This window comes from Pinus tabuliformis, chromosome 9 (assembly GCF_031772625.1).
Source record: "Pinus tabuliformis cultivar Carrire ecotype Pingquan chromosome 9, CPIR1, whole genome shotgun sequence".
In the NCBI taxonomy this organism is placed as follows: Eukaryota; Viridiplantae; Streptophyta; class Pinopsida; order Pinales; family Pinaceae; genus Pinus; species Pinus tabuliformis.
In genome coordinates, this window is record NC_142307.1 from 1,749,998,789 (window position 1) to 1,750,011,961 (window position 13,173).

The window sequence follows — 13,173 nt, forward strand, 5'->3', positions numbered from 1 at the left end:
GATGCCCAAATTCCAAGTAGAGAAAGAAGGTGTATGTCCGGGATGTGCCAAAGGAAAGCTCAAAAGGGGACCATTCCCCTCAAGCCAAAGCAAGACCTCTGATATATTACAATTGGTTTACTCAGGCATACCTGAGGTTGGCATTAAGAGCGAGACTACTACACCACATACTCCTGAGCAGAATGGTGTGGTGGGAAGGAAGAATCACACGATGATGGAAGCTGTCCGGGCCATGCTACATGATCAAAGACTTCCAAAGTTTCTATGGGCTGAAACTACAATCACCGTCGTATATGTACAAAATCGATGCCCTCATCAAGCATTGGGTTCCTAAACTCCTGAAGAAATGTTCACCACCGGTCAAAGGGAAGTCGTGATTAGTCATGATGTCACCTTTGACGAAGATATGGCTCTCAGCAAGGTGGACAATCTGCTGACTTTGAGTAGCTCTCAAGAAGCCGACACCAGGGAACCGAAAGAAAAGGATGATGAATCAATGCCTGATGTAGAAGAACCCATGGATCCGATTGATCCTCCTCCATATGAGCCTTCCTCTTCTAGGAAGAGGCCTTCATGGCTTAAGGGGTTACTTGATGATGCTGAAGGACATGCTGCACCCCGAGGAACCTTTCGTGAAAGTAAGAAACCTATAGGTATCAAGGATACCTGACCATCATGAGCACGATCATACAAAATGAGCCTTCGTCATTCTCAGATGCCGTCAAGCATCAAGTATGGAAGGATGCTATGACCGAAGAATATGAGTCTATCATAAAGAATGATGTTTGGGAAGTAGTTCCCAGACCCCAGGACAAGACTGTTGTTACTTCCAAATGGCTTTACAAGATAAAGCATGCAACAGATGGAAGCACGGAAAAGTATAAGGCTCGTTTTGTTGCTCGAGGTTTCTCCCAAAAGGAAAGTATAGACTATGATGAGATATTTGCACCTGTTGCCAGATATACGACCATCCGCTCGATCATAGCCCTTGTCGCTTCACAAGGATGGAACCTACATCAGATGGATGTCAAGACTGCGTTCTTGCATGACTCGATCAAAGAAGAGGTCTACGTGGAGCAAACCGAAGGATTTGAGATTTATGATCGAAAATCTCATGTATGCAGGTTGAAGAAAGCTCTCTATGGGCTGAAGCAAGCACCCCGAGCATGGTATGAGAGGATTGATAACTACTTGATGAAGCTGGGATTCACTAGGAGTAAAGCCGATCCTAACCTTTACTTTAAGGTTGAAGATGACAAGCCTCTCATACTGGTGTTGTATGTGGATGACCTCTTTCTAACAGGTGCAGACCCTCGCATTCACAAATGTAAGAGGGAGCTGGCCTTTGAATTTGAAATGAAAGACCTAGGACTGATGCACTACTTCCTAGGACTTGAAGTGTGGCAAAAGCCAGGGGAAATTTTCCTATCTCAAGGAAAATATGTGGTAAATATATTGGAAAGATTCGGTATGATGGACTGCAAGCCTGTGACTACCTCGAGGATCTTAACTTTTAGAAGTTATATGGTAGTGATGTCGGACCAGACTTGGGAAATGCCTCTGAGTTTCAAAAACTCATTCACATTGATGTTCTTGGTGAACCTCTGTCCAAACATATGTTTTGCAGTTAGCATTGTGAGCTCATATTTGGTTGAGCCTCACTGGATTGACGCCAGGAATCTTCTGAGATGTCTTCAGGACACAATCTCTCATGGATTAAGATACATTGCCGGAGATGTGAGACTACTTGGATATACTGATGTTGATTGAGAAGGCAGTGTGGTGGACCGTAAGAGCACTTCCGGGTACTGTTTCACCTTGGGATCTGCTTCAATATCCTGGATGAGCAAGAAGCAGAATTCGGTGGCTTTGACCACCACCGAAGCGGGATATATTTTTGCTAGCATAACCTCATGTGAGGCAGTCTGGTTGCGAAAGCTCTTCAGTGAGCGGTTTGGATTTACATTGGATACCATTGTGATTCTCTGTAACAACCAGAGGTGGGATTCGATTATTGAGGAATCCTGTATTCGTCAATTGCTCCAGCAGATAGACATCATCTGGGATATGGTAAGTCGATGAGCAAGGAAGCTCCATCACATTAAGATGATGTACAGGTTGATACACCTTGTCAAAGCCCCGAGGAAAGATCTAATCTGTGATTTTCCCAAACGACTTGGAGTCGGCAAGAAACCCTTGTACAAGGGTACTGCATGTTGCATACATTGAGCTCTGGGAGCTCTGAGGGCTTGCGGTTCCTACTGGAGCAACATATGACCACAGGGTGACTCACCCTCCCCTGGTGGTGCACACTAGAACAAGATGATTCGCTCTCTTGTGGGACAAGATGATTCGCTCTCTTGTGGAATAGGATGATTCGCTCTCCTGTGTATCAGGATGATTAGTTCTCCTGTGAGGCCTGGATTGATGTGTTCTCCATGGCAGCCTGGATTGATGTGTTCTCCATGGCAATTGTAGCAGGATTGATGTGTTCTCCTGTGAGGACAGGATTGATTAGTTCTCCTGTCGAGGCATCCTACCCATGCAGTCTGGGACTCATGGGAAGTACCTCTCATCTGATCAATGAGCAGGGAAATGAAGTTAGGGACCATAGTAGTACCGATGGACGCATCGTTGTAACTACCGTACTCCCTACGCTAGGATGACCTCCATTGATCTGGGATCAATGATACTGGTCTGGGACCAGTGGTAGGAGTTGTACCATACTATGACGCTGACTTTGGGTCGGTTGAGACTGGTCTGGGACTAGTGGTACATACTCCAAGACTGACTTCGTGTCTGGGACTAGTGGTACATACTGTTTCACCTTGGGATCTGCTTCAATATCCTGGATGAGCAAGAAGCAGAAGTCGGTGGCTTTGACCACCGCCGAAGCGGGATATATTTTTGCTAGCATAACCTCATGTGAGGCAGTCTGGTTGCGAAAGCTCTTCAGTGAGCTGTTTGGATTTACATTGGATACCATTGTGATTCTCTGTAACAACCAGAGGTGGGATTCGATTATTGAGGAATCTTGTATTCGTCAATTGCTCCAGCAGATAGACATCATCTGGGATATGGTAAGTCGATGAGCAAGGAAGCTCCATCACATTAAGATGATGTACAGGTTGATACACCTTGTCAAAGCCCCGAGGAAAGATCTAATCTGTGATTTTCCCAAACGACTTGGAGTCGGCAAGAAACCCTTGTACAAGGGTACTGCATGTTGCATACATTGAGCTCTGGGAGCTCTGAGGGCTTGCGGTTCCTACTGGAGCAACATATGACCACAGGGTGACTCACCCTCCCCTGGTGGTGCACACTAGAACAAGATGATTCGCTTTCTTGTGGGACAAGATGATTCGCTCTCTTGTGGAATAGGATGATTCGCTCTCCTGTGTATCAGGATGATTAGTTCTCCTGTGAGGCCTGGATTGATGTGTTCTCCATGGCAGCCTGGATTGATGTGTTCTCCATGGCAATTGTAGCAGGATTGATGTGTTCTCCTGTGAGGACAGGATTGATTAGTTCTCCTGTCGAGGCATCCTACCCATGCAGTCTGGGACTCATGGGAAGTACCTCTCATCTGATCAATGAGTAGGGAAATGAAGTTAGGGACCATAGTAGTACCGATGGACGCATCGTTGTATCTACCGTACTCCCTATGCTAGGATGACCTCCATTGATCTGGGACCAGTGGTAGGAGTTGTACCATACTATGACGCTGACTTCGGGTCGGTTGAGACTGGTCTGGGATCAGTGGTACATACTCTGAGACTGACATTGAGTCAGTGGAGGATGATATTGGTTTGGGACCATTGGAGTTGTACTCACTATGACGCTAACTTTGGGTTGGTTGAGACTAGTCTGGGACCAGTGGTACATACTCTGAGACTGATTTTGAGTCAGTATGATACATCCTCGATCATTTCTTCTTCTTCATAATTCGGACAAAAGCAGAGTAGAACAGAACAATGCAAGAGCAGAGCAGAATAGAACAAAACAGTACAGATCAGTGCAGGGCAGAACAAGACAAAGCAGAACAGGCAAAATAGAGCAGAGTAGGGCAAGGGTCAGGCTGTACAAGGCAATGCATTTGATGGATGAATAGTAACGACCGATAGACAGATTGCAGATGAAGTTCTCCATGGTTGAGAGGGAGTGTTAAAATTGGCAACCAGGGAAAAAATTCATGTGGGTCATCTTATTCATGGCTAATAATATTTTTATTAGGTTCCTCTCGTCGAGAGGTGTAGGATTGATATAAAGATCATCCAATTCCGATAAGTATTCATGGAGATATGAATTTATTTTGATTGTGGAATTATTATCAAGCCGACCTACAACTCATGTAGGCTCAGAAGCCCAACAGTCACATCTATTCACCCACCAACGTTGTGTATAAATATAAGAGGACTTTTCCTCATTTAGACACACTCATCTCATCACATCTCTCTCTCTCTACTGCGCAAATATGAGTCTCTTCTCTACTGCGCTGAAATGGGTCTCTCTCTCTCACACATGTGAAGCCGGAAGCTGTTGAATTTGAAGCTGCAACTGCAGAAGTAAAGATTGACTTGCGTGGCCTAGAAGATCTCCTCTTTGGAACTACGGTGTAGGTTCATCTGAACCTCCTCTGAAAGCCGCAACTTTTGGTGGTGGAATGAAGTCAATCCGACGAACGGTTTGCAAGATATCGACTGCCCTAATTTGAAGCCGAAAACTGCTAAAACTGAAGCTGCAACTGCAGAAGCAAAGATTGACTTGCGTGGCCTAGAATATCTCCTCATCTGAACTGCGTTGTAGGTTCATCTGAACCTCCTCTGGAAGCCGAAACTTTTGGTGGTGGAATGAAGTCAATCCGACTGTCGGTTTGTGAGATATGGTCTGCCCTAGTTTGATAATGAAGCTGCTAATGCTGATGCTACTGATCTAGGGTTTGCTACTGCTGATATAAATCAGATTTATTGTACTATTTCTCTCTGCTGAATTATTGAAGATAAAAGAAGATTTGATCAAATGGTTTCGCCACACATTGTGGGGTTTGTCCCTGGCTAGCCGCCACATCTTGTATCTCTTGTCTTGGCTTGTTTTCTGTCGATCGTTTAATGTTCTATCTGCACTTTACTTTATGTACATGTGATTGCTAATCGGTGGAATATAATAAGAAAAAGAAGTAAACTGTTATAAGCATAGAACATACCATATCTTAACAAGAAGTGTTAGAAGAAGAATCATGATTGATGTTGTGCTTCTTCATTGTTATTTCTAAGGCATTCATCTTTTTAAAACATTTAGATTCTAGATGACCATTTCTCCCATAATAGGGGGTAACGTCTATTGGTCTTCTTATTCTTTGATTTTGATCATTTGTCACCATTTGGACTAGAGGTTATTATCAATATAATATATATATAAATAATATAAATAACATAAATCATAAATCATAATAATAATAATTAGTAACAGAAGAGGCATATTTAAAAGGACATGACCATTCATGAAGGGGCACTTGCCTAAGTATATTAGGGGGTCCTCATTTGTAACCATATCTCATCTCATATATCTTATACATTTCTACATTCTTATATGAATATATTATTCTAATATAAATAGATATTTACGTGTTTTAGATATTTTGATCATTCCACAACATATACGAACCTTGTTAATTACATTGATATCAGAGTCACATTCTTTGGTCCTGACCATGAGGAAATTTTTTACTACACACTCGTAGATATTGTAGTTTCTCCTACAACTTGACAATTAGTGCGATTTTGGTCTTTTGCCATCAAAAGTTGAAGTTGGCTTTTACCAACTTAAACTTTTGATGGCAAAAGACCAAAATCGAACTAATTGTCAAGTTGTAGGAGAAACTACAATATCTACGAGTGTGTAGTAAAAAATTTCCTAATGGTCGGGACCAAAGATATATACACACACACACGAAGCTACACCACATAGTCGTAGCCACAGTTGTGGCCCCTCCCGCAGCCTTTTTTCCACTGGGTCAATTGCCCCCATCCATAGTCGTCACTTCCCTTGTCAGCTACTGGTGTCAGCCCTTCTACATGCGCCACAACCTCATTGTTTACATCGCCTCCACTAGTTGCGTACCAACATATCACAGTCATCGCTATTAGCCATAGTCGCTAATCGTTTGTAAGGCGTCCCCATCACCATATGTTTAAATCATTTTTGTCCTATATCAATTGTTGTCGTTGTCCAATTTGTATAAGCGTAGTTTAACGAGGCGGAGGAATTGCCCGGAAAGTTATGGAAATTCCGGTCATATTTAGAGAAAATCCGGCAAGGATTTTTGTAAATCCAAGGTATAGTTGTTAAACTTCAAAATTTTAGGTGTCCTAAACATTTTTTATGGTGTTGAATCCATGTCCATCATCAAAAACACGATTCAAGCACTCCCTCTACAAGATTTTTTGAAATTTTTTTGCCCGAATTCCAGCCACTTTTAGCCGTCAGGGCAATTCCTCCGCCTCGTTAGACGACTCCATTTGTATATCATCCATACAACTTTCTTAGTTACATTGGTTAGTGGATTCTATTATAACAAACATCACCCATATTAAAAAATCGTGTCCATTGGTGAAAAAAGGTACAATCAGTCGTGACCCTTCTTAAAACAAGGTTTATAGGAAATCAAATGAAAAATAAAATAATTATTTCTACCCAACACAATATATATTTTATGAAGTGGAGTCTCACAAAAGTATTTGAATATTTAAAGGATATATATAAATATATATCAAGTTATATAATAAATGGATTTTTTTGGGAAGACAATATTAAAATTATTTTCAGAGAGAGTAATAAAGTGAATATTACTAATACTATTTAAATATAAAGTATAAAGAATAAAAAAGATTAAAGAAAAGTATAAGAAGGATATTTGTAAAAATTCAAAAGAAATAAATTTTTATATTTTCAAATTTATATCACAAGAAATTACAAGGGTAAAAAGAAAAGGAAAAAAAAAGAGTGATTTATAAACCAAAGAAGTGATTTATAAACGATAAATAATAATAATAATAAAGTAAAACAAAAGTTATTGAAGAATTTTTCAAATTAAGCTATTATATATCACAAATTATATATTAAAGAAGTGGGTCTCTTATATGAAGAATATATAAGCTCCTTGGTCAAAGTATTGTTGAAGAAATTATAGGCGAACGCAAAAATAGAGTCAATCTTTGAAGAAAAAATAATGTATTATAATCCAGAAACGAAGGAAGAAAGATTTAGTACAACGATCTTTCAATCATAGGTTGCAGATTATTTACATTAAAAGCAAGTATCCAAGGGAAAGAGATTAATATCGTTATCAATGTAAGAGACAAGGAAAATTTTATCAATATTAATTTGACCAATCAACTATCAATTCTAGAGCCAAATATTGGTGAAAGAGAAAATATTTTTGGCAAGAAAGAGTAAGAAATTAATGATTTACAAGTGACAATTGATCATTATGAATATATATCTCAATTCAACATCATAACTATGTTTAACAAAGAGATTGACATAATTTTCGACATTCTTTGGTTTAAAGAAGTGGGAATGTTCATGTTAAACATAGAGAAAACAAATTGATGTTTCCTTATAAGAAGAAGATGATCACATTCAAGGACATGACAATGAACTCAGAATCGATAATGCCTTCATCAGAAGACTTTAAGGATATTTTGAAACTAATGCTTCAAGATAATAATAATAAAAATATCTAAAAAGTAAAAAGAGCCTGGAAAAGTAATCTCTAATAAAAACAAAGAAATTTCTCATTTAAAAAATCATAGTTAAAAACTACTTGCACAAGTCAAGAAATATAAAGCTACAAAGCACAAATTAGAACAAATAAATAAAGAACTCGAGAAGAAGCTCAATGGAAGTTTACCAGAAATTGAAAGAAACGAATGTTGATCCATTAGATATCATAACTCAAAAATATGACAAATCAGTTGAAGTAAAACCATATTCAGATGTTGCAATTCAGATGATGAAAATTATAAGTGAAGATTATGTAACCAACTCAACAACATCAGTACTTGAAATAAATTAAGAAATTGCCATGCACATGATAAGGAAAATTTGTAATGTCCTTAACGAATTGAGGATAAATAGGACTCATTAACCTATCCATCCCCATAGGCTATAGTCCACCTAAAAAAGGGAGAACCTGAAAAATACTTATTGTTGAGCAAGTTTTTGGGCAGTTGGACGAAAAAATCAGAATTGGGGTTTTAAGTATGATTTACTCAACCGATTATGAAGATAAAACTCCTCAAGGAAGCCTATAAATTAAGGAGGAGTGTACTCATTTTGATCATCAAGTGTGGATCATTTCATTCGTTTATTGAACATTAGCTTTGAAGACCCTTTCTTCTATTTTCAATTTTGGTGATGAAAGATTCAATCTTGGTTGACATCTCTCTTTTTTCTTTCTGGGCACAAGTATTCTGGCTGAGGGCAGTGAATTCTCTGAAAATCGATTTCTATTTCCTGAATCAACAAAATATTGTATGAAGAAGGCAAGGAAGAACTCTCTTTCTTTCTGTTTTAGGCACGGAGTTATCTCTTGAAACACGGAGTTTGTTGGGTGAATCGTCTTGTCTGAAACCAACTAGTTTTCTTTCCAACTTAGTGTTCTAGATTTGGACACAGAAGGTCAACGAAACTTTCTATAGCCTGCGCCTTGGAACAAAGTTTAAGGAGGGGAATTTTGGCACATAAATACCTATTGAAGGAACTATGAGACCCGATTCTAGAACATAGATTGTGGAGAATGTGGAAATTCTAGATTAAATTCTTATCTCAACAACAAGAACTATGTTTAGTCCTTTGGATAAGCTCGACAAAATCTTCCGTCTAAGGCAACTACTTAAGCAAATGAATTTCCTGAAGCAGGTGGTCTATTGAAGGATTGTGGCATAAGCACACGACTGAAGAATCCAACGTTTATGATCCTAATGTACTACTTGGATGATCAACGAGGAGGGCTTTCAAGATAGGAACTCGAAGGGTAGACCATTGTACCTGTAGATGCTCATCCCGCGGGAGGGAACAATTGCACAAACCAAGAAGGGAATTCTCTGGAATTCAACGTTTGCTCTGTAGTTAAAACCCTCTATTAAAAGGAATGTCAACTAGCAAAGAAGAAGAACGTTGAAGTACAAAGTTATAACAGGTTTTCAAATTAATGTTACAAATATCGTAAGGCTCAGTAGCTATAGGAAACAAAACTCATTCAAAGATTGGGTAAGCAATATTGTGCAATCTGGTTCTAACGACAATAAGTGTGGTTCATAGTTCATTGTGGAAATTGAAGTTACTTTGAATTAATTATCATATTGTGATAGTGAATCTATATGTTATTAAGTAGCAAAATTGCCATGGGCCATTGTATTGTGTTTATTGAAGCTTGTTTCATGATATTTTGTTCATTGTATTATTGAAGACTAACAATCGTGAATTAAATTTTGATTATTGATAGAACAACAAGAGTTAATTTTCATGGAACCCCAAGGGAAAAATTCACCTAGTACATTAGTATGTTATAGTGGTATTAGAGTGACAGGTCAAGCGAACGTTGACGTTTCTTAATAGCCAAGATAGGATTTCCCATCAAAGAGTTTGAAGGTCTGGATATAATAATTGCAAATGGATATAGCTTGGATTGCACCTGAATGATCCTAGGTTTGAGTGTAACTCTCCGTAACTATACTTTTACTAGTGATTTATATGTAATATATCTGCAATATCTCAATATGTTATTAGGGGTTTAATGGTTGTATTTGTTGGGCAAGCACACAATGGACTACCAAGCACTAGAGATGGAATTTAAAGCACCAAATAGTAGTAGGGTAGTCTTGAGAGGTATGGCAAATGGTGGACCACAAATTGTTTCAACCAGACGAATGGAAACTATCTTTAGGCATGACGATGTCGCATATGCAACAAACTGCAGAATCATGAGCAAAAAGGTACCCAACAATGATAAATTGCAGTACAACACAAATATTCAACAAATAATCGACAGACATGCTTCAGTGTTTGGTGATATTCCTCTAGGATTGCTTCCTAAGAGAGGATTTGAGCACATTATAGAACTGGAAGAGGGAGCTAAGCCTGTGATCACCACGCCTTACCGACACTCGAAGAAATTCAAGGATGAAATAGAAAATACCATCTAGGAGTTGTTATAAATGGGCCCTATGAGACTTAGATTGAGTCCATTCTCCTCATCTGTGGTCTTGATAAAGAAGAAGGATAGCACATGGAGAATGTGCATTGATTACCGAGCACTCAATAAAAAAACTATAAAAAACAGGTACCCTATCCCCAGGATCGATGAATTACTGAATGAACTTCACAGGGAAGTTTACTTTTCAAAAATTCATTTACGATTAGGGTACCATCAAATCTGAGTTCGAGAAGAGGACATGCCGAAAACAACATTTTGATGTCATTATGGACATTTCGAATTCTTGGTTATGTCTTTTGGGCTAACCAACGCCCCCACTACTTTCCAATCTTGTATGAATAATATCTTTAGCAAGAAACTAAGGAATTTTTATTAAATTTCTTTGATGACCTTCTTGTTTACAACAAGACATGGGACGATCACCTGAGGCATTTGGATACAATTTTGAGCATTATACAAGAGCAGTCTCTCTATGCCAAAGTGAAAAAATATGAATTTGGGTTGATGAAGATTCTTTATTTAGGACACATGATCAACACAAATGGAGTATGAGTTCATCACGAGAAAATTCAAGCAATATTGGACTAGCCCACACCCAAAACTCTAACAGAACGTGGGTTCCTCGAGCTCTCCAGCTTCTAAGGACGATTTGTTAAGGGTTTCTCTCAGTTAAGTGCACCTTTGACAAACTTAACCAAAAAGGGAACATTCAAGTGAATACAAGAATATGACAAGACATTTAACAAGTTCAAAGAAAGAATGAGCTCATGTCTAGTCTTGGATCTTCCCGACTTTGTTCAACCTTTCAAATTGGAGTACAATGTGTCAGGGGAAGGAATAGGGTTGTCTTAATGCAAAAGGGTCACCTATCGCATTTGAAAGTCAGAAGCTTCAGGATATAGAGAAGCTTTACTCCATATATGACAAGGATATGTTGGCTATCATGCATGCTTCGGCAAAGTTCAAACAATACTTGGTTGGAAACAGGTTCATAGTTAGGACAAACCACAACAATCCTGCATAATTTCTTGGGGCAAAAGGACCTTAACGAGCGACAACAAAAATTGGTAAGCAAGGTCCAAACTTATGACTTCGATATTGATTATGTGAATGGAAAGAGGAATATTGTGTCCGATCCACTTTCCAGGAAACCAACAACATGTGCCCTTATGGAAATCACAGAATATTGGAAGGCACAACTCCCAACAGAGTATGCCAAGAACTAGTTTTCTTGTGCACTAATCGACGAGATCATCCAGGATGACAGGTACAAAATAATTGATGGGGTCATTTATTATAAAGACAGGGTATACCTAGTTCCTAAATCTACACTAAGGGGAATATTTTGAAGTCTACACATGATATTCCTTCAGTTGGGCATCAAGGATTCTTCAAGACATATCGACAGATTTAGGAACGATTCTCATGGAAAGGGCTCAAGGAAGATGTGATGAAATACATCAAGGAATGCATGACATGCCAACAAAATAAGGTTGAGCATACACATCTTGCAGGTCTTCTCCAACCCCTACCAATCCTAGAACAAAAATGGGAGAGCATCTCGATGGATTTCATCACAGGGTTACCCAAAGTACAAGGGAAGGATTGCATCTACATAGTGGTAGACAGGTTGACTAAATTTGCACACTTCTTTGCCATCTCAACTGATTATTTGACCAAACAAGTGGCATAACTGTTTTTCAAAGAAGTCTTTAGACTGCATAGGCTGCCAAAGAATATAGTTAGCGATCGTGGCAGTAGATATATGGGCGCGTTTTGGAAAGAGCTTTTCAATCTAGTGCTAAATTGACACCTAGCACTAGATATCAACCTCAAACTGACGATCAAACATAAATTGTGAATAAATGGATTGAAGGGTACCTACACAACTATGTGATAGGTCAACAAAAGGCATGGATTAAGTGGTTATACCTTCGGGAGCATTGCTACAACACCACCTACCACTTATCCATTAAGATGACACCCTTCAAAGCTATATATGGATATGATGCATTGTCCTTCATTTACATAACTTTTGGAGACAACAAGGCACCTCTTTTCAGAGACTGGATACAAGAGAGTCAAGACATTCTCAGGGTATTCAAGGAAAACATATAGGTTGCTCAAAATCAACAGAAATTATATAGATCAACATAGAACGAAGCACTATTTTGAGATAGAAGATCTTGTTTTCTTGCTATTGCAACCCTATAGACAGTTTACATTGAAGAAGAGCGGAGCAGAAAAATTGAAGCCGAGATTTTATGGGCCTTACAAAGTTCTTTGTGGAGTGGGTGAGGTGGCATATGAGTTAGAGCTACTGAGTAACAATAGAATCCACAATGTATTCCATGTGACATGCCTCAAGAAGGTTGTGGGTCAACAGGTCACCACTTCTGTTGAATTGTCACCATTAGATCACCATTAGATAAAGAGGGACAACTAGAACTGATTCCAGAAACAATCATGGCCATGGAGAAAATAATTTAAGTGGAAGAGTAATTTCATAATACCTCATCAAATGGAAGAATTTACTGGAGGAGGATGCGACATGGGAAGGAGAGTGGATTTTGTAGCACCTGAACTTGTAATTGCTTGAGGGAAAGCAATTTCGAGTATGGGGGCTGTAATATCCTCAACAAATTGAGGAAAAACATGACTCATTAGCCTATCCATCTGCGTAGGCTATAGTCCACCTGAGAAGCGGAAAAACCCAAAATACCCATTGTTGGGAAAGTTTTTGGGCAACTAGGCGAAAAACCTTGAATTGGGCTTTTGAGTGAGATTTACTCAACCATTTATGAAGATGAAACCCGTCAAGGAAGCCTATAAATTAAGGAGGATTTGATTCATTTTGATCATCAAGTGTGGATCATTTCATTTGCTTCTTAAGTATTAACTTTGAGGCTTTGAAGACCCCCTTTTCTATTGTCAATTTCGGTGCTGAAAGATTC